Consider the following 20,525-nt stretch of genomic DNA (forward strand, 5'->3'; position numbering starts at 1 on the left):
GTGACATTAAACCATTGATTACATTAGTGAGAAAGTTCACACAATCCCTATCCCCTAGAAATAAGACTTGTTTTCATCTGCCAATTCTTCCTGAAGGCAGGCAGGTGAATTTCAAAGAAGCCATATATCTACTTATCTATATAGATTCACATTCTTATTTTATATTTAAGGTTTAATGTTTAAGTTTATAATATGTTTTTTCTTTCCTTATTATGTATTTAAGTTTTAATATTTAAGTCTAAAATAAAAAGATAAAAAATAGGTTCACAAACAATTCCTAAATTTAAAATCTCATGGTTTACTTTTACTTTTATCACCATCACCACCACTACTACTGCTACTAGTATTTGGCATATCTTTTTTAAGCTATTAGACAAGAGGTCAACGTTATCATTTCAGAGCACTAGAAAGAGGAAAGTTGTTTTTTGAAATGTCTGTAGAATTGGAGAGTTTACTTAAAACAATTAAACTTTTCCATTGAGTAAAGCAGATTTACTTACTCTGAGTCCGGAGTTGACAGTCTCCACTGGGAATATGTCTGGTTTATAGCTGTAAAGACCACATGACCTTTAAAAAGTCTCTTAGGTAACTGAGGAAGTAGTAGACCAGGAGGACAAAATAAATACCCCAAATCCTACTGTAGAATTAATTCAAGGTTCATAGTAATTGTAGACTTATGATTTTTAAAAACAAGATGTTAGAACTTTAAATATTCCCTTACTAGAATCTTACTATAATGCCTTTTATGCTGGAGAGATGTTCCTGGATTTTTGAAGGCTATACCAGTGAAATGGAGTTCTGCTTGGCCTGATAAAACTAGAAAGGCTACATCTGTAGACCTGGCAATGCAATGTATCTGACATCTGATGTCAGATTTAATTTAACTTAGCTAAATTAAAGAAGACTCATCCTCAGAAGCCTGACCAGTAGGTGATAAGGTTTTTATTTTATTCTGCCATAATTCCTTATGAAGACCTTTTACTAAGGCAGGAATTAAGGGTATGGTGTCTTTTAATGAAAGTGGTTTCTCACTTGGATGAAATAACTTGTTAATCCAAACAGAATAAATACTAAATATTTAAATGGGATATATCTTTATCCTCAGAGATTTTAAAAGTCATATGTTGAACCTACAGTTGAGTACTGTTAGTAAGTATCTCTTAGGAGTTCTTAACTGGGGACCCAGAGACCCATTGGATTTTAGGAGGTCTGTGAACTTGGGGGAAAAAAAATCTGTGTTTTTACTAAACTTTAACTGAAATTTAGAATTTATTTCAATTCTAAATGTAGGCAGCAAACATTATTCTGAGAAGGGGTCCATGAGGTTCGCCTGATGGCCAAAGTCAGTCCATGACATACAAAAGGGAAAGCACCCTGATCCATCTGAAAGTTTGTCTTTCACTTAGAAGGGCCAGAGTTATAGTAGTATTGGAGAAAGAGTCAAAGAATAAGAACCATTTTGTGTCACTGTGCTTATGTTAATTAACATTATGAGCAGAAAAAAGAGACAAAAAAAGGCGTCTTTATATAGTTGATTCATTTTTCTTTTGTTTCAGCTGTTTACCTCTGGACCTTTGCATCTATTAGATCTAGATTCTTCTCTATTCATTGTCTTTTTTCATTTTCCCAGAAAGAGCAGCATCCATGAAGTCCCTGGGAGGCTTATGATTTTGTGCTGACTGTTGTACAGACTGAGTTAGGATACATTTCCTATACATTAAAGGCTTATGATTTACAATATTGTTGCAAATCTAAATATAAAGGACGCATGGGAAGTTGGATAGACATGGAACAAATACATAAGTAAAGCATGACTATTTTGCATAAACCCAATGCCAAGTTCATTTTTTTTAGCTGTTAAAAGCCATTGGATGTTTAGCTTGAATAGGGCTCTGGACCTCTGCACAGAATGAAGATAGGGTTCTCTTGAATGTAACAGCCTCCCACCTTCTGTTGTAGTTGTGTGTTGTTTTGAGACTGAGTCTATTAATCTCATCTAGACTAGAAATGCAGTGGCCGCTCAAAAATCCAATCCCACTACTGATTTGGGAATGGAGCTTTGACCTGCTCTATTTCTGAACTGGACTAGTTGTCCCCTCCTCAGGCAGTCTGGCTGCTTGCTTCTGGGGGCTCATTAATGTGTACACCTGAGCAGCTTAGCTCACTGTGTCTCAGAGCTCCTGAGCTCAAGAAATCCACCAACCTCAGCCACAGAAATTACAGGTGTGCAGCAACCTCCCACTTGGTCCAAAAATATCACCCCTTAAATACTGACTTATTTTTTAATAGTTTTGCTATGTGTGCTTTTCAGTTTTTTCTTTAGCCTCATTTCATGATATGGACATATAAAAAAATATGGTTTGACTAATACTGATCCAATTTTTGCATAAAGCCCCAAATGACAATTGGGTAACTGAAGTATCTCTGAATGTTCTTAGGACCACCGTGATGACATTAATTTTATTATAAGTGTAATGCTTAGGGGTAAAAGTTAGAGATTTTATAGATGTGCGCTGAACTGATTTTAACTTTCCAAGTACTGTGGCCACCTGTAGATCCCCTAATAGAAATATTGAGGATGTTTTAGTTCATTGTGAATTAAAAGTGATCAGATGCATTTGAAAACGTGCTGCAAGCTGCCATGTTACTCAGGTAAGATTTAGATGCTGTATGACTAATGTGGTTTGTTTAGGTAACAGGATGTAATGAATAAATCCAACAAATACTTTTTCATCATCTGCCATATGCAAAGCTCTGTGTTAGGGCCCATGGGGAATACAAAGATATATTAGACAGTTCCTGCCCTCTCCCCAACCCTCCATCCTGTAGAGTTTACAGATCACATACACACACAAACACATAGACTTTCATTCTACTCATAAGATTTTCAGCAAAATTAGAAATACAGGAACATCATTAATACATAACACCGAAAATGATGAAATGGCATATTCATAGGGGACAAAGAATGACATTGTGTGCTACACCTAAAAGTAAATTGTTTCCATGTGGAATTTGTATGCATTTTTCAGGACTTAGATTTAAGCAAATTATTTCTAAACCTTTCTTTCTTTTATCTTACGGGCATTGCCTCAAGAATCAGGTTTAATTTTAGCTGAACACTAAAATGTTATTATGTAGAAACTTTTATTTTGTGCATATATGAAAAGTCCTATTCAGATTCTATTGTGTACCTGATATAAAAATGTTATGGCCTTGTACGAAACATTGGTCCAATTAATTCAGTTTTCATTAAACAATGTCATTAAAATTCTGTGGTAAGTTTTTCCTACATTCCATAGGAAAAATACAGTCACTGTGTGCTTAGTGAATAGCCTTTGTGGATAATCTTTTTGTCTCATCTCAACTTCTTTTGTTTGTTCAAGTTCTGCTCTGTAGAGTCATTTCTAAATGTCTCTGCAGTGTGAGATAAACCAAAAGTACCTAAAGTGAACTGGATGTCTGCTCAGTCTCAAGGAGTCTTAAGGTTCAGAAATAGAGGTCTACTGAAGAGCCAATCAGTTAATCTTTGAAATGAAATGTAATGAGCCAAATAAAGAAACCACAGTTCAGATAGCTGACATCATACTATAATGTCTCCCAGACAACACAAGATTTCTTATAGTGTGGTTTTGATGCATTTCCACCCCCTCCTATAGAATGCACAAAGATCCAATTGACTGAGAGCTCCAAACAATTGGTGGTTATGACATGAGACCATTGCCTCTATTGGGAGGTGAACTTGGGTCAGAAACAGAGCTGTGGCTAGGAGCTAGGATATTTTAGCCACCTGGTTTCCAAATTTAAAAACATCATTATTTATTGAGCATCCACAATATGTTAGGCACTTAAATAGTAAATTTAATAGAATAAAGAACACCTCAGATCCTACTCTTTTTAGACTATCGAAATCTCTCAAGATAAATTGGGCAAAGTTGGATTTTTCTTTTCTTAGTGGTCATTTTTTTTTGTTTTCTGGCTTCTAAGATTCTGGCTTCTAAGATTCATTTTATTTGAACTGACATCTGTCATTTCAAAAGAAGACGATTCATCATCACTGATTTTTTGGTCTGTAATTTACTGTTTTTGATATGGTCTTGGAGTGGGTGTCTTGGCAAAGAAGGTCTTAAGGCAAATGACTATGGCTATGAGGATGTGTAGCTCCTAGATATTTGTCATGAGTTAGAAGAAACAAGGTACATACACAGGAGATGGTTTATGCTAAAGATGAGCAACTGTCAAAGCCATTAAGGGTTTCAGGAAGAAATGTTTGCCCCTCTCTTTCTTTTACAACTTTTTATTATAATTTTTGTCCATGTCATATCCCTCTAAAGCAGTGGTATCAGACTCAGACTCATTAAACCATGGATAAGAACATTAAGCTGCATTTTGACTTAGAAAACCACACATTAACATTTTCTATGTTCTATTATTTACAGCCTATCCAACATTATCTATGCTCTATTGTATTTTTATCTGTTTGGTAAAATATTTTCCAGTGAATGTTTTGAACTGCTTCTGGTTACTTTCAGGAGTGTTGTGGGGCTCCAGTATGTTTGATACCTCTAATGGATTCTAAGATCCTAAGATCCTAAGATTAGGGCTGGGTTTACGTCTCATCCAAATGTTGAATTTCTTTTGGCATATAGTATAATGCATGCCTAAGTGCTGAAGAAATGGTTTTTGAACTGAAGTGAGTCAAGGAGTTGGTGTGGGTGGCGCTAGAAAGAAGAAGAGACTGGGAATTTAAGAAAGTCTGATAAGAGTTGCTGCTTATATACTGGCAAAGGATAATAAAGGGTCAGGTTCTTTTGGGGGTGGGGGTGGTATAAAATGAAGGTTAAGAGTAGAAAATTCAACCAATTTAATAGTGAGAAGTCCTTTTTTTTTTTAAACAACCCCTTTGTTTGTCTCTAGGACAAATATCTGGCACTGTTATGGCTTTTAAAGCCTTATGGCACCTGCTTCATTTTGGTGCAGGCAGCTGAGCTACATCCACTAGCCCTCTATCCTTTCCAACTTATTCTCCCTCTTACTTGAGAACCTTAGAACTAGCTCCTTAATCTAAACTTACATTGTTATCAACCTGCACCCCGACTAGTGATAGCTTACAAAGAGTTTCCTTTAAAAAATAACCCTGGAAAAGTAGGCAATGCTAGTATTATTATATCCATTTTATGCATGAGAAAGCTGAGGCCCCTTGAGCTAAAATGACCCAGGATGACTCATTTAGAGGCAGAACTGGGACTCTACATGGCTCATCTTCCTCTGAGCACAGACACCATTCTTTTAGAACCATTTCTCTAATTTGACCTGGATCTCTTGATTCTACTTAGTCCCAAATTGGGAGCTGAAGCCCTGTTTGCTGAGCTTTAGGGCTCAGCAGAAGGGAATTATCCTGGAGTGTGAAGGTGTTTGACTAGGAGCCATTTTTAATGGAATGTTATAAAAAATGATAGTTTATAGGTTTCAAGCTATAAAAGACCTTAGAGGGCATCTAGTCTATCCCTGTTATCTTGAAGAAGAGGACATAGAGACTTGAAAAGTAGAAGTGACATGCCTAAAGTCACAAAGCTTGTAGAAAGATCACCTCTTTAGTCCTAAACTCAGTCTTGTTTGAGAATTAATTTTATAAGGATCATTATTACCTGATCAGATCAAAGATGTAAATACAAAAAATTAAATCACAGATCAGAGATTTAGAGTCAACAGTCATCTTGAAAACTGTCAAGTCCAACCAATTCATTTTACAGACAAGGCATCTGAAGCCTCAATAGAGACATTTGGTGACTTCCTCAGGGTCACACGGTCTCTGAAGCAGAATTTCAACTTAAGTCTCCCTGACTCTGGGATCAACATTAAGGTAATTTTGCTGGTCCACCTTTGAGGCATTCTTGTTTGTCATGGATGTGGAAACTTTGCTCTCAAATACAGCAATAAAGCATGTTTAGGTGGGGTGTACTTTCTGTAGCGGCTTTAATTTTTTTTTTTTAGTTTTGTGAGGGAGGTAACAGGGCAGGGATAATTAGAGAGGCGTAGGTTAGGTTCAATACAATAACCACTCAAAAACCCATTCACTTGCTAAGTATACACATATAGTCCTCCCAAGGTCAGGAGCCTGGCTGTGGTTTCTGGCACCAGAGCTGAGGGAATACAGGCTGTATAATTTGAATAATAACATGGCAGTATGACAAATTACATCAAAATGCAAAATGGATGAAGGCAGAATCAGGACAGAAGTTTGATTGTCCTGGTTTTGAATGTAGCTGAGAGACTTCATGGGGCTTCTCTTGTTAAACTGCCATGAAAAGAACATTTGGCTCAGACCCCTGTTACCCCAAATTAGCTCTTAAGCTGCAGAGTCATACCTTACACTTAATAAACAGAGCAATAAATGCCCTCTGGTTGACAAAGTATAGTAGAATTCTATCATTACATGGTTTGGACATAAGATATCCCACACTGCGAGGATAATGACGACATACAAAAGAACCTGGCTTTGGAATAACATGATCATTGTTTGTCCTTCTTGATCCAAAAGGACCAAAATGGCATCATGATGTTGGGGTCAACATATACTGTGTTCAGCTGTGGCTGATCAGACTAGTATGAGCATGGAACGCTCTACCACAGCTCAGGCACAAATAACTCATAGGAGAATTTGGAGCAGATATGTCTCTACATTTGTGCATCTCACATTTCTTTTGAGCTACTGAAATTCTGCTTTCTTATTGAGCACAGAGCTTTCTTTGATGCAGCCATGCCACGTTGGGAGATCCTGTGCCATTGTCTCCCATATCTCATAATTGAACATATTTAGAGGAGCGTTAGCTGTTTCAGTGGCTTCAGTAAAAAGGGATTCGACTATGATGTCATTGTTGTTTACCTAAGAAACTAATATCATTTGTTTAAACCTATTAATTTAATTAATTTTATGACTGTGATGAAATTATTTTAGATAAGTAGATTATGTTGGGAATGCATGATAGATGGTTAGAAGGCAGAGAAGATGCTACATGAGAGAAAGGGAGTATATTTAATTGTATTTTTTAGCTTTATAAAAGTGCAGAATTAAAATTAAGAAATCCAAAAGGACCATCATATCATGTGATTTTTCCCTCTGACTTTTTTTTAAACAAAAAGTAGGAAGCTATAAATAGGATGAAATCACCAAGACTTTGTCCTCAAGATCTCAAAAGTTACTGGAGATCTGGTATCTGGAGATGGAGTGGGATGGCATGCTTTTTTACCTTGCTCAGGCAAACACCCCTGATGGTCCTATTGCCATAGTACTTTTCTACAGGGGTCACTTCCCATGACCACACCTACCACCTTTCTTCTCACTGTTTCTTCAGTGGGTTTGGGAATGGTCAGCTGTACCATGGAGGCTTGGGCTAGACTCCCTGGAGGGCAGACTGTTCCTTCTCTTGGCACAACTGCACCCACCTGGGGCAGTCTACATCTTTACCTCCTCACCAACTGAATTTACTCCCATTGCCAAATTTTTAGTTCCTACTCTGTAGGAGCTAGAACTTCTATTTTCATCAATCATTCCTCATCTTTGCCATAAATGACATCTGCAAAGCTCTTTAGAATGTTTCACATTGCTTCCTCATGATTTCATCAGATTCTCACCATAACTCAATGAAATAGATAGAATTTATTTCCACTTTAGAGATGAGGAAACTGAGGTCCAGAGGTGTTTTCATGACTTGTTTAGAACCTACATTTTCTGATTTCTCTAGTTCACTGTTCTTTGACATAGATATTGTAATAAATATAAGCTGGACCTATCTCATGAACACTCAGTCACAAAAACTCATTTGTAATTAAGCCATTTAGAATTATGAATGTTTTCTCATAGAAACAATATTCCACAAAAAAACTATTTGATCCCCAATGTACCTGATGCATATTTCTACACTGAAAATACTGAAGAATCGAATCTCTGTATGTAATGTTTTTATGAGGGTAATTTGAACTACTGGAAGCATCTCTTTCTTCCCACTTCAGGAAGATTGGGGACTTAACCATTTCTTCAACCTGCTTGACTTTGGGAATAGGGACTTCCTTTGATCTAAGTCACAGCTATGGTTTTGGGACAGGGGCTTGACTGAAAGTTAAGGAATTATGGGGCAGAGCATTTTTGCACTGAGTTTTGAACTCAGCTGGAGATAGGTAGGTGGTGCAGTGTTGTAGTTACTCTCTTTTAAGTACTGGATTTGGAGCCAGGATCCACATCACACACTGCCCAGGTTTGTGACCTTGATTAAGTCATGTAACCTTTCTCAGCCTCAGTTTCCTCCTTTGTAAAATGGCAATAATAATAATAGTAGCACCTACCTTACCTTGTTATGAGGATCAAACAAATGAATGCAAAATACCAACTATTATCATAAACCTTTGGAACACTTCATGATCCCAGGAGACTCCTGGGTCACCAGCTTTCTTTTCCTTCATGGGTCCCATGGACTGGTTTGCCTGCCTCCTTTTCTGTCCCTTGCTTCTAACAAGGATATCTCTCCTTCCTTGATCTTCATTGGAATAAGCTGTGACCTCTCAACTTCTCATTTGCCCCTTGCCCCTGAAGAAAGGATATTTTCTTTTTTAAAAAATTATTTTGTTTTCAGTTTTCTACAATCACTTTCAAATAGCTTAGATATCCCCCCCCCCTTTCCCTTTCCTCCCTCCCCTCTCCATGAAATGGCATGCAATCTTATATAGGTTCTACACATACATTCTTATTAAATACATTTTCACCTTAGTCATGTTGCATAGAAGAATTAAATTGAATGGGAGAAACCATAAAACAAAACAAAACACAACATAAGAGAAAATGTTCTGCTTCATTCTGTGATCCAATTCCATAGTTCTTTCTCTGGATATTGAAGGAATTTTACCTCAAGTCCATTGGGAATTTTTAGGTCCTTGCATTATTGTGAAGGGCTATGTCTACCAGAAAAATTCCCCACACACTGTGGTTGTTGCTGTGTCCAAAGTTCTCCTGGATCTACTCCTTTCACTCAGCATCAGTTCATATAAGTCCTTCCAGGCCTCTCTGAAATCTTCCTATTCATTTACCACAACTTGTTCAGCCATTTCCCATTTGATGGGCATCCCTTTGATTTCCAGTTCTTGGAGAAAGGATATTTTCTTTTGGGACTTTTCTAAGGCTTTTTACTATTGGTAAGAATAAGGCAACAGACTGGGTGAAAATGTACCCTCCTATTTCTCCTCATTTTGGCATTGTGGGGAAGGACAAAATCATTCACAGGTGGTAAATGGTCTCTTAGTTCCCAAAGGACTTTTAAGTAAGATTAATCTTCATTTCATAGGAAAACCAGACTGATGCTGTTCTGTACTCTATAGAGAGTTGGATGGGTGTAGGTAGTCTGGGAGGGTGATCAGGGAGATGGGGAGATGGGACAAAGGTGAGCCAGCTGCTGATCAGAGCTAGGACTGGGGCAATTAGAGGCAACAGAGAAGATGAGGTCATAAGAGAGAAATGACTAAAAATGTTCCCCTTTCCAAATGTTGCTGTAGCAAACCTTCCCTTCCTCCCTTCCTCCTCTGGGAAGGAGCAGAGATGATGGTATAGTGTGGACCAGAAAGGAGGAAATCACAAGCAGAAGCAACATGGAGAGAAATGGAGTTGCTATGGTCACCATCATTTCTAGATGCTCATTTATATGTAGAGGGTATTTTGGGGTACTGCTTGTATTATACATTGCACATGTACAAGCTCCAACCTTTTAACTGATTTAATAACAGTCAAGGGGAGTATTGGTACATGTATTTTCAGATGAAATATAAAAGGAGATTATGATGGTGGTGATGCACAGAGGGGCTGCTTCTGAGAACACAATGGAATGCTCAGGTTGTGGCAAAGCTTTGTAAAAATAAAGGAGACTGTTGGTATTGTGCAGGATGGTAGGAGAAGGGCATGTAAATTAAATTAGATTTGCTAAAGTCTTCAAGAGTAAATCAAAGGAGGCTTTTAAAAAGCACAGTTATTTTTTCCTTTTCTTTTCTAAACCAGCACTGGAAGGTCTTTCAAAATGTTTTGGAACTAAAATGTATCATTTTTGGCTGAACCTTTATGAATATAATACAGTAATAGAAAAAGACCTGGAAATGTATTATTATATTGAGAAATAGTATCTTACATTTGTATAGCATTTTATACTTTTCAAAGGAATTTAAAATACATTACATCATTTGATACTTTAACCCTCCAAGGTAGACAGGATATGTATTATCTCTATTTTACAGCTGTGAGAAAGGAGACAGGCCAAATGAAGTGTTTGAGGTCACACAGACATTGATAGAGCTGAGATTAGAATGTAAATCTCCTACCTTTTTATTCACCTCTCTTTCTACTTCACCATACTATCTTTGTCTGGTAGGTCTAAGCTAATATTTCACAGTATACCCTTCTCCCCTGAAAAAAAGGAGATGAAACACTTAAGAGTTGCCTTGTAGGCATAGTCAGTGAAGGATAAGATGTTATATACAGAGTCACTAGAATCCATGCATTCCTCATAAAGTTGGGAATGGAGGAGCTACAACTGTTCTTGGGTGGATGGCATGGTCTAAAATTTCAGAGTGAAAATATGAAAGTCATGAAGAGATGGGCATGATACTGTTATCAGAGCCCACTCTCTTCTCCAAAGCATCAGCAGCCGGGAGACTTTGGAGTCCTCTTTCATATGATGTTTTCTTGGAGTTTAAGGGATGATCAAATCTCATTTTCTGCAGAATATTTCTTTGCAACTGGAGGGAAACTTGAGTTCATGATGTTGACCACTTTGAAAGGAGATAAAGTAGTTGATTCCTTTTCTGGATCAGTCCTTGTCTGGGCTTTACGAATCCTTTGTTTTCCGCATCGACCTCTTTGCTCTTCTATATTACCGATCTACCTTCCTGGGGGAAAAACAAAGTGATGGCTGTGACTTTGTTCTCCTTTGACCTCAATTCTTTAATCTTCACAAATAATCCTTTTGTCCTTTTCATGATTTCAAATTCCCGTATGTAAGATATTTTAAAATGATCTTTTAATTGGGCCATTACAATTGACCTTATTGGTCTGGGAAGGATCTTACTGCACATTCCACTGGTTCTGGGTAATTACATCCTAGCTTCTGACAAGATGCCTCTGTGCACTCACCCTCAGTCATGAAGGCTTTCTTTTGTTGCCTGCTGTCGATGGAGAATCCACAGTGTTCTCGATTCTGCTGGTGTTTGTCTGATTTGTATCACATTGCAAGTTCATGTTTTAGATTTGGTTTTTGGAGTATTTGCTATATTTTCTAGTCCTTTGAACTTCTCGGATGCATAGCTTTGAGTCTGTTTTTCTCTTGTTGAACCCCATTTTATTTCTAGTCTGCCATGATTGGTTCATAAAATACACGTAGATTCATAAGCATTTTAAATACAGGCAGATTGGTTGGTTTCATTCTTTTAATCATTGCAATAGTTCAAGCCTTTCTGATTTAAATAAATGTCACCATTCTCCTGGACACTCTTCTTTGTAAGTTTTCATGATATATCCTCCATTCTCTTCCTACCTATCTGACCATCTTTCTCAGTCTTCTTTGGTCATTTGTCATGCAGGTAACTCACATCAACCGGGGCCAGAGGAGGGGGAGAGTATCACCTAAAGCTAAGTCTCTGTCTTGGGCCGTTGTCCTTTTTTTTTCGTTCTCCACTATTTATTTCATTTGGTAATCTCATCAGATCCTGTGGGTTCAATTATCATCTTGATGCAGATTTTATATATATATACACATACATATATATATGTACATACATACATATACGTATATGTATCTATCTGTATAACATCTATCTGTCTGTCTATCTGTCTATCTATCTATCTATCTATCTATCTATCTATCTATCTATCTATCTATCTCTTTCTATCTACCTATCTATCATCTCTTTATCTACCTACCTATCACCCATCCATCTATCCATCCATCCGTCCATCTGTCAATCTGCCTATCTACCTATCATCCATCCATCTATCTTTTTATCTATCTATCTACCTACTATCATCTATTTATCTTTCTACGTATCTACCTACTTACCTATTATCTATCTACCTATCATTTATCCATCCATCCATCTATCCATCCTTTTATCTATCTACCTACCTACCTGTCATCTATCAATCTATCTATCTATCTATCTACCTATATCTCTTTCTATCTACCTACCTATCATCTATCTACCTATCATCCATTCATCCATCCATCCATCCATCTATCTACCTATCATCCATCCATCTTTTTATCTGTCTATCTATCTATCTATCTATCTGTCTAATCTATCTATCATCTCTCCCTAACTTTTCTCTTGAATTTCTGCATCACCAACCACATTTTGGATATCTCAGACTGTATGTTCTGTAGTTATCTCAAAGCTAACATATCCAAAACAGAATTCATAATCTTTCCACCCAAACTCTCTCCTTTTCCCATGTCCCCATTACTTTTGAGAGTACCACCATCCTCCCAGTTACCCTGGCTCATAAACTCAATATCATCTTCACCCCCTCACTCTCACTCAATCTGCATATCCAACTTGGCTTGTTGACAAATCTTGTCATTTCTACCTTTATAGCATCTTTCACATAGCCATCACTCACCCTGAGACAGGTCCTCATCACCTCTCAACTTCACTACTTCAATAGTCTCCTAATTAGTCTCCCTGACTCAAGTCTCTCCCCACTCAGTCCATTCTCCATTTATCTGGGAAGGTGATTTTTCCAAACCATAGATCTCACCATGTTATTCTCCTACTCAATAAATTCCAGTAGCTCTCTATTGCCTCAGTGATCAACTATAAAATCCTCTGCTTGGCTTTTAAAACTCTTTACAACCCAGTCCCTTCCTACCTTTCCAGTCTTCTTATATGTTAGTCTTTTTCATGTACCCTCTGACCTAGCTACATTAGTTTACTTGCCATTCCTTACATATAAAGCCACATCTCCCAATTCTGCACCTCTTTACTCACTTTTTCCCTTGCCTGGCATGCTCTCCCTCCTTATCTTTGCTTTTAAGTTTCCTTGACTTCATTCAAGACTCAATACAAATTCCATTTTCTACAGGAGACCTATTGAAACATGGACACAGGATAGAAAGAATTAACTGCTGTGATTAAAAAAAATGTAATTAATTTTAAAACATATTGTTGAACTTGGATATGACTTTAAGTTCCTTTCACGTGTATCTTTTTCATAAAATATTTTGCTTTATTTGGAAATAGAATACTTGCAAATTGGAAATAGAATGCTAACAGAGACAGAATCCCTCAAGTCTAAATTTTTCCAACCATGGAAACTTTACCCTATTCCAGATCAATGGCTATCTATCTGCTCCCATGCAATTAGAAATGAAGGTCGACATTCTCTTTTGAAATTTCATTCCAGTGTTAAGGTAGTATCATCAGGAAATCTTTCCTGATTTTGTGGAAACTGATGATGCAATGGATAGAGCATAGACTTAGAAGACCTGAGTTCAAATACAGCCTCAGACACTTACAAGCTGTGTAACCCTGGGCAAGTCACTGTTTGCCTCATTTTTCTCAATGGTAAAATATGGATAATAATATCACCTGCTTCATAGCGTTATGAGAATAAAATGAGATATTTGTAAAACACAGCTCAGTGTCTGGCACATAGTAGGTACTACATAATTGCTTATTTCCTTCCCTCCTATTTTTATTGCTGTTGAAAATCTTCTCTAATATTACCAAGGTCCATTCCTTCAGTTCTGTTTTCATATCTGACATCAGAAGCTTTTATCCGATTGAAACCTATTATCAAATGATTCTTCTGACTTCTATATGTTAACAGAGAAGAAAGTACAAGTTGACTTACTGAAAATTAGCTTTTTTTTCACTTTCAAAAATAATTTTTAAAGGCCAAGTTCATCTTTTAGTGACACCTATTTTTAAAAGTTACCTGTGTGTGTTTTACCCTTCTGAATGAAAACCTCATGAACTTGAATGGAAGTCATTCATGAATAAACAAGGGAAGGATTTGTGGGACGGATTTATTAGAAACATTATTATGGAGGAGACTTCAATTAAAACCTTTCTTTTCACTGTAGTCCAACTAAATAATGTTATCTTCAGTTTTAAAAGTTACAAGTAACTCATTTTAATTTCTTTCCATTGTCCTAAGGGAAAAATAGAAATTTTTTTTAATAGTTCAGACATACCAGTTCATATCCATCCCTTCTTAAATGATTTTTCTTATTATGAAGTAAATGAGTTCATTAACTCTATAATTATCTGTGATACTTATATCTAAATCTTCATTTAAATGGTTGGAAAATAGTCAATGTAACAGACAAAATCCAAACAGATAAAAATGCAAGTTCCAATAATAGTTAGACTAGTGAATGTGTCTCTCCTCTTCTTACCCATCAACTTTTATAGCTTGGTCACTCCATGTCTGTAGGATGCCTTCCCTTGCTGTCCCTCATTTGAGCCTCTGCTGATTGAATTTTCTCCTATCTCTTACCTCTGAAGGCTTTAAGGGAGATATCAGGTATATAAATACAAATATAAAGAATCTACCAAAAAGTCAAATGGTGCTGTAGAAGGAACAGAGACTGGACTTAGGAAACTCTCTGATGAGGAAACTTCCTTTCCCAGTGTAAGCCAGTACCTTGTGTGCCACTTGTACTCCAGTTTCCTGAAGCATTGATTAGTTAAATAACTTGCTCAGGGTCCTGTATATATCAGACATGGGACTTGAATGCACATCTTCCTAGCTCTGCCATCATGGATCACTTCTGCCATCCCAGAGGCAAGGCAGCAGTTTACTTTGTATAGGATTAAAGAACAATTTCTTAGAAGGAAAAAAGAGAGAGAAACATTTTTTCTTCTAATTCTACGAACAAAACCAAATCAAACTGTTCTAGGCCAGGCAGGTAGGTAATCAAGGTGTCACTAAAGAGTAATCTGGAACATTTTCTATATTGGCAAATTTGAGAGGACTCAAAAAGGTTTCCTGGCTCTCAAAGGAGACCGGTTTTTTTCTTTTAAACAAAAATCCAGCATCCTTTTGCAAAGAGAAGAAATACTGTCCTCGAAAGTTCCTGTTTTGCGTTTTCTGCAAATCCCAGTATGCTCGAATTACAGCTTTACTGGTATCCTCCAGAATTCCAGTTTTTATGAGGCATTGTCTTATCTATGACTCTCCACACAGAACCATAAAATAAAGCCACATCTGTTTGAGTTGCCGCAGTTGTTAGAATTTTAATATCACCTTTCCAGGCTTCCTTTTCTTTCTGTTATCTTAGAGATCTAGCATCAATTTCTTCCTCTAACTCCTAATGCTTTGATTCCATGAAATAATGTTCCTCTGGGCAAAATTCCCAACAGTTTTCACATATCTGAAATTGATCTTGGTGTGGTGGATAAAGTGCTGGTCTCAGAATCAGGGGTTCAAGGTCTGCTTCTGACACATAATGGCTATGTGATCCTGGTCAAGTCAAGTCTCAGTATCCCAGGGAAAAGGTGACAATTTGCTTTTTTTTCTCCCAAGAAGTGTTTTCTTTACCTGGGAATTTTCACCAAGGAAATCATAGGTCTATTTCTTGCCTAACTCTTGTAAATTATCACCTGAAACATAGGAAGGTGCCTTCCCTCTGGAGATGAGACCTGAAGAGATGTAAATGTTGATAAACTCCTCTTTGAATAGACTTCTACAGAAGACTCAAAAACATTTGTCTTTCAATAAATTGTTCCTTTCCTAAATATCTTTTGGAATCTGGCAGTCTGGATCTTGAATTCTAAATATATTCCTTCTAGCTCCCCCTTTATAGATTTAAGCTCATTATTTGTTTGCATAATGAGTATGATTATAACTGTTGTGTGTGTGTGTGTGTGTGTGTATACATGCTGAAAGCTGCGTGCAAGCCAAATTTGTACAAATGCAACAGTATTTCATGTACCCTTGAAGAACTCATTTGTAAGAGATCTGCAATGAATACTTTTGTAATAAAAAGATATCATTTGAACATGAATAATCACTTTCTTGTTTGTCTTGAGTTTTACCTTTTGTATAGTGTTTGAAAGTGCTAAATGCCTTTTTGAAACTCTTCTTAGCATTTTAAAAGAATATTGTTGAGTAAGCCAAAAACACTTGAAGAAGTTTAATTGACTTAGTTAATTAGAAAACTCTCTCCCTGTGGTGTACAATCTTTCTCCTCTGCATTCTCCGCCTTTCCCCACCTCCACTTGTCTCTTTTCCATTTGACTAATTGCTTAATGTATTGGTCAAATACTGTGGAATGTGGAAAAATGGTGACCAGGTTGGTAAGAAAACTGGAGGTTATGCAGTGAAAAGATGAGGAGAAGAAACTATAGATATTTAGTTTGAAGTAGCTAAGCCTTTGGGGGTTGGTGGTAATGTAAATAGATTTTGAGCATTCGAAGGACTGTTATGTACAGGGCTGTCATGTTGAAGAGGGATTAGACTTGTTTTGCTTGACCCTGGGGGGCAGAAGGAGGAAAAATAGATTCAAGTTGTATTTAGATTTTAGTTCCATAAAGAGAAAAGCTTCTTGATCATTAAAACTATCCCAAAGTAGAGAACTGCCTTGGAAGGAAGTGGGTTTTCTTTCACTGGAAGGGAAGTTTTTAATCAAGGCTGGTTGAAGGCATTCTTCTTCAGATCTGGGTTGGACTAGGTGGTCTCTGAGATCTCTCCCAGTCTGAAATTCTGAGATTCTGTGGCTAAGTCGTTCACAGTTGGTCATCATACAATATTGCTGTTACTGTGTGCAATGGTCCCCTGGTTCTGCTCACTTCACTTTGCATCAGTTCATATAAGTTTTCCTAGGTTTTTCTGAAACCATCCTGCTCATCATTTCTCATAGTATTCCATTAAATTCATTTTCCACAACTTGTTCAGCCATTCCCCAATGGATGGACATTCCCTTGATTTCCAATTCTTTTCCCCCACAGTAAGAACTGCTGTAAATATTTTTGTACATGAAGCCCTTCTCCATTTTTTTGTTCTCTTTGGGATACAGACCTAGCAGTGATATCACTGTTTTATAGTTCATTGGGCATATTTCCAAATTGCTCACCAGAATGGTTGGATCAGTTCACAACTTGACCAATAGTGCATTAGTGTCCCTATTTTTCCTTGTTTCTGTATTTTGACCCAGTGATTCTTTTACTATTTTTTTAATCTTAAAGAAGTCATTGATTAAGAAAGATCCATACGTATTATGATCTTCATAGCAGGACTACTTGCAATAGGAAAAACTGGAAACAAATTAGGTTCCCCACAGTTGAGAAATGGTAGAACAAATTGTGACATATGAATATAGTGGAATATTATTGCTCCATAAAAGAGAATAAATAGGAAACACTTAGAGAAAATGGAAGATGGGTATCTAGTGAAGGAAGCAGAAATAGAAAATTTAACATACCCAATAACTATGATAATATAAAGAAAGACAATAGTAGAAGGCAATGAGCATCAGGTCAAATGCACTCAACAATACTGATTCCAAATTAAGTAAAAGCACACCATCTTCCTTTCTGTTAAACAATGGATTATCAAAATGGAAAGTAGCATGTATCATCAGTCACAACTGCTCTACTCTGGGCTGCTTTTCTTAACTATTAAAAATTAGCCCTGCTATGGGCCAAAGGCCCAACTTGAAGTCACCAAAGAATCTGTTTGCCTCTTTTTTAATCAGTTCAAAATCAAATGTTCTCTTGAGTTGAATTCAGCTCAATTCATTTATAGTTGCTTTGGTTAAGTGAGGTAGGTACAGAAGGGGACTGGTACATAGACATTTCAATACACAGAGTTCACAGAGGCAGTGGGAGAAATTGGGGGACAGGGACATTGTTTTTAAGAATGATCATTCCTGGATATGGTTATGGTGGACTGGAGAACAGAGGTCATGGGAATTGAGGAGTATGAAGACCTGGAAGGTCAACATGTTCAAAGGGAGCAGGGTTTTAGGTAGAGAAGATTGTGAATGAACTATAAAACTTATTGGGGACAAGGGAGAGTGACTCAGACAAATTCACAGATGCTAGCAACAAGAATTCAGACAGAAGACAGTGAACTTTAAAAAGAGAAAAAGTTGTTGAGTGGTGATGGCAGATCGATGTTCTGGTAGAGGCACCAGTGAGTGAGGATTACATTAAATCCTCCTCTTAGACCTGGGTATGATGTGGAATAAGAGAAGAAGATTCCAGCCTATAAGAGAGGGTTTCAGTGAGTGCTAGAAGGAGAGAAAGAGAATCAGGATCATATATTTAGAACTAGGTAGTTCTCAAGAAGTCATCTATTCTAAGTTTCTTTTTTTGCAGATGAAGAAACTGAGGCTCCAAAGAGAAATAACTTTTTTTTAAGGTAGAACAGCTAATAAAGAACCAAACCAGGGTTAGAACTCAAGGCTTCTATTGCTAGGGTCACAGCGTTCTTTTTATTATACCATAAGAAGTGAAAGTTTCACAATATGTAGAAGGGAAAGGGAGATAAAGATGGTGGAACACTAAGGCTGAGTTTTCTAGTTGGGGGTGATTGGGAGAAGGACCACTGGTGTTGCTAGCATATGCCACTTTCCCTGATGATCTCTCTAGCTAATACCTAGTGTCTTTCAATTTGGAGTATAGGTTAGTTAGCACATAGAAAGAGCAGTCCTCATGCCTAGTGATGGACTGGGCCATGATGACTGTAGCACCCTGCGTAGTGGCAGCAGGAAAAATGGGTGAGGGACTTTGTTAGGCTAGCAGCTGGCATAGGCAGTAGGGGCAGGAATGTCCCTTTCTCTTACCATGGCATAACATTCCTTCATATCTCCCCCCACCACCATGTTGGCCTATGGGGTAGAGTGTAGACTGTCCCAAGAACGTTGTAGGTGTAGGAAGGCAACCAGGGGATGGGTATTGTTTGTTGGAAAGCAACTACTCTGTCAAAACAAAATGGAACGTTAAAAAAATTTAGAGAAGGAAGAAATAACCAAAGTAAATTATTTATCTCCAAAATACATCTAAAAGGAATAGTCCTTCATTTTTACTCAGATCCTCTCCATTTACTGACAAATCCCACTTTTAATGCTCCCCAGAGTTAGCTGGCCCCAAATTTGTCTATCTTGAGTAACCTTAATTCTATGGCTTGAAGTAGATTATCTCTGTGGCTTGAAGTAGATTTTGGTTGGTAAAGCTGCTAGGTTTCCTAGTGCCTTCTAGGAAAAATTAGACTTCCTTCTAGGAAAAAATTAGACTTCCTAATCTTACTTCCAGGTATGGGATCCACAATTCCACATGCATATTTTCTACCAAGCCTTGGAGATGATTTCACCAAGTTCCTTTGAACACACTATCTTCATAGAATGCATCTCAATAAATTTTTGTATCTGGCTTAAGAGGTATTTAGCATCATAGATGCTGATCTGGAAGGAATTGTGGAGGAAACCAAGGCCCAGAGAGATTAAGTGATTTGCCAAGGTTACAAAGACAAGCTTCATTTCTCACTCTCGTATTTATAGAGTTGAGATGATGAGTAAGAACTGAGATGCCTTTGCTGGCTCAGATGAACAACTTTCTTCATTTCTCATTTTTCTCTCTACATCCCCAAAGTGACCCTTCCAGAATCTCATCACCATAGGCTTTGAAGGGAAAAAAATATTCCAAGCTCATCAGATCATTTATACTAACAGAAAAAAAGGAGTAATTGTATTGAAACTGTAAAATAAAAACTCTTGGGGGTAAAAAAGAACCGGCTTCTGAGAGTAGTGTTGATGTGTAGAGAAGGGTCAGTTCTGTGACTCAGATCCCACTTTCCTTATGTCTTCCCTGGTGGTCTTGGCCTCAGAACTGGATGTAAATACTTTTGATTTATTAAAGCCATTTCCTAAATACACAGGATGGCCAACTTCTAACATGTTGATACTCCCTTTCCAGTTTTCCAAGTTAACCATTATGACAAATCCTCAACCTGCTGAATTATATTTTATGAGACTTAAGGTTCAACTGGATTTTAAAAATGCAATTTTATTTAGAATGGTTGATTTGATATAGTAAAAAAAAAAAGAGCAAGTTTTAAAAGGTAAATTGACAGTTCATTATCTCATTCTTAAACTTTTCCTTCTTTATTTTCCTCTGCTTCTGTTGAGGGCACCACTTTTCCAGTCAGCCATGTTGGTAACCTTAGTGTCACCCTCCAGTTTCCCTGTTCCCCCCCACCCCATTTAATTAGCTACCATATCTTGTCAGTTTTACCTCCATATACTATGTAATGTCCACCATATACAATCTCTCCATTCTGTTCCCTTCTCTCCACTTCAGTGGCTACCATGCTAGTTCTGGCCCTCATCACTGCTCTCCTGGATTATTGCAATTGTCTCCTAACTAATTTCCTTACTTCTGGCCTCTCCTGTCTCCAATTTGTCCTCCATGAAACCACTAAGTTAATTAATAAAACATAGATCTGACCTGTTATTACCCTCCCCCCTGCCCATGCTACAACATCTTTACTT

General features: G+C 37.3%; 1 protein-coding gene across 1 annotated transcript in view; it reads left to right on the forward strand.

The window, feature by feature from the left end:
* The window catches only part of COL25A1 (collagen type XXV alpha 1 chain), a 568,912-nt gene that overhangs the window by 88,567 nt on the left and 459,820 nt on the right, over positions 1-20,525 (forward strand). The window lies entirely within an intron of this gene.

Source organism: Notamacropus eugenii, chromosome 7, assembly GCF_028372415.1.
Source record: "Notamacropus eugenii isolate mMacEug1 chromosome 7, mMacEug1.pri_v2, whole genome shotgun sequence".
Lineage (NCBI taxonomy): Eukaryota > Metazoa > Chordata > Mammalia > Diprotodontia > Macropodidae > Notamacropus > Notamacropus eugenii.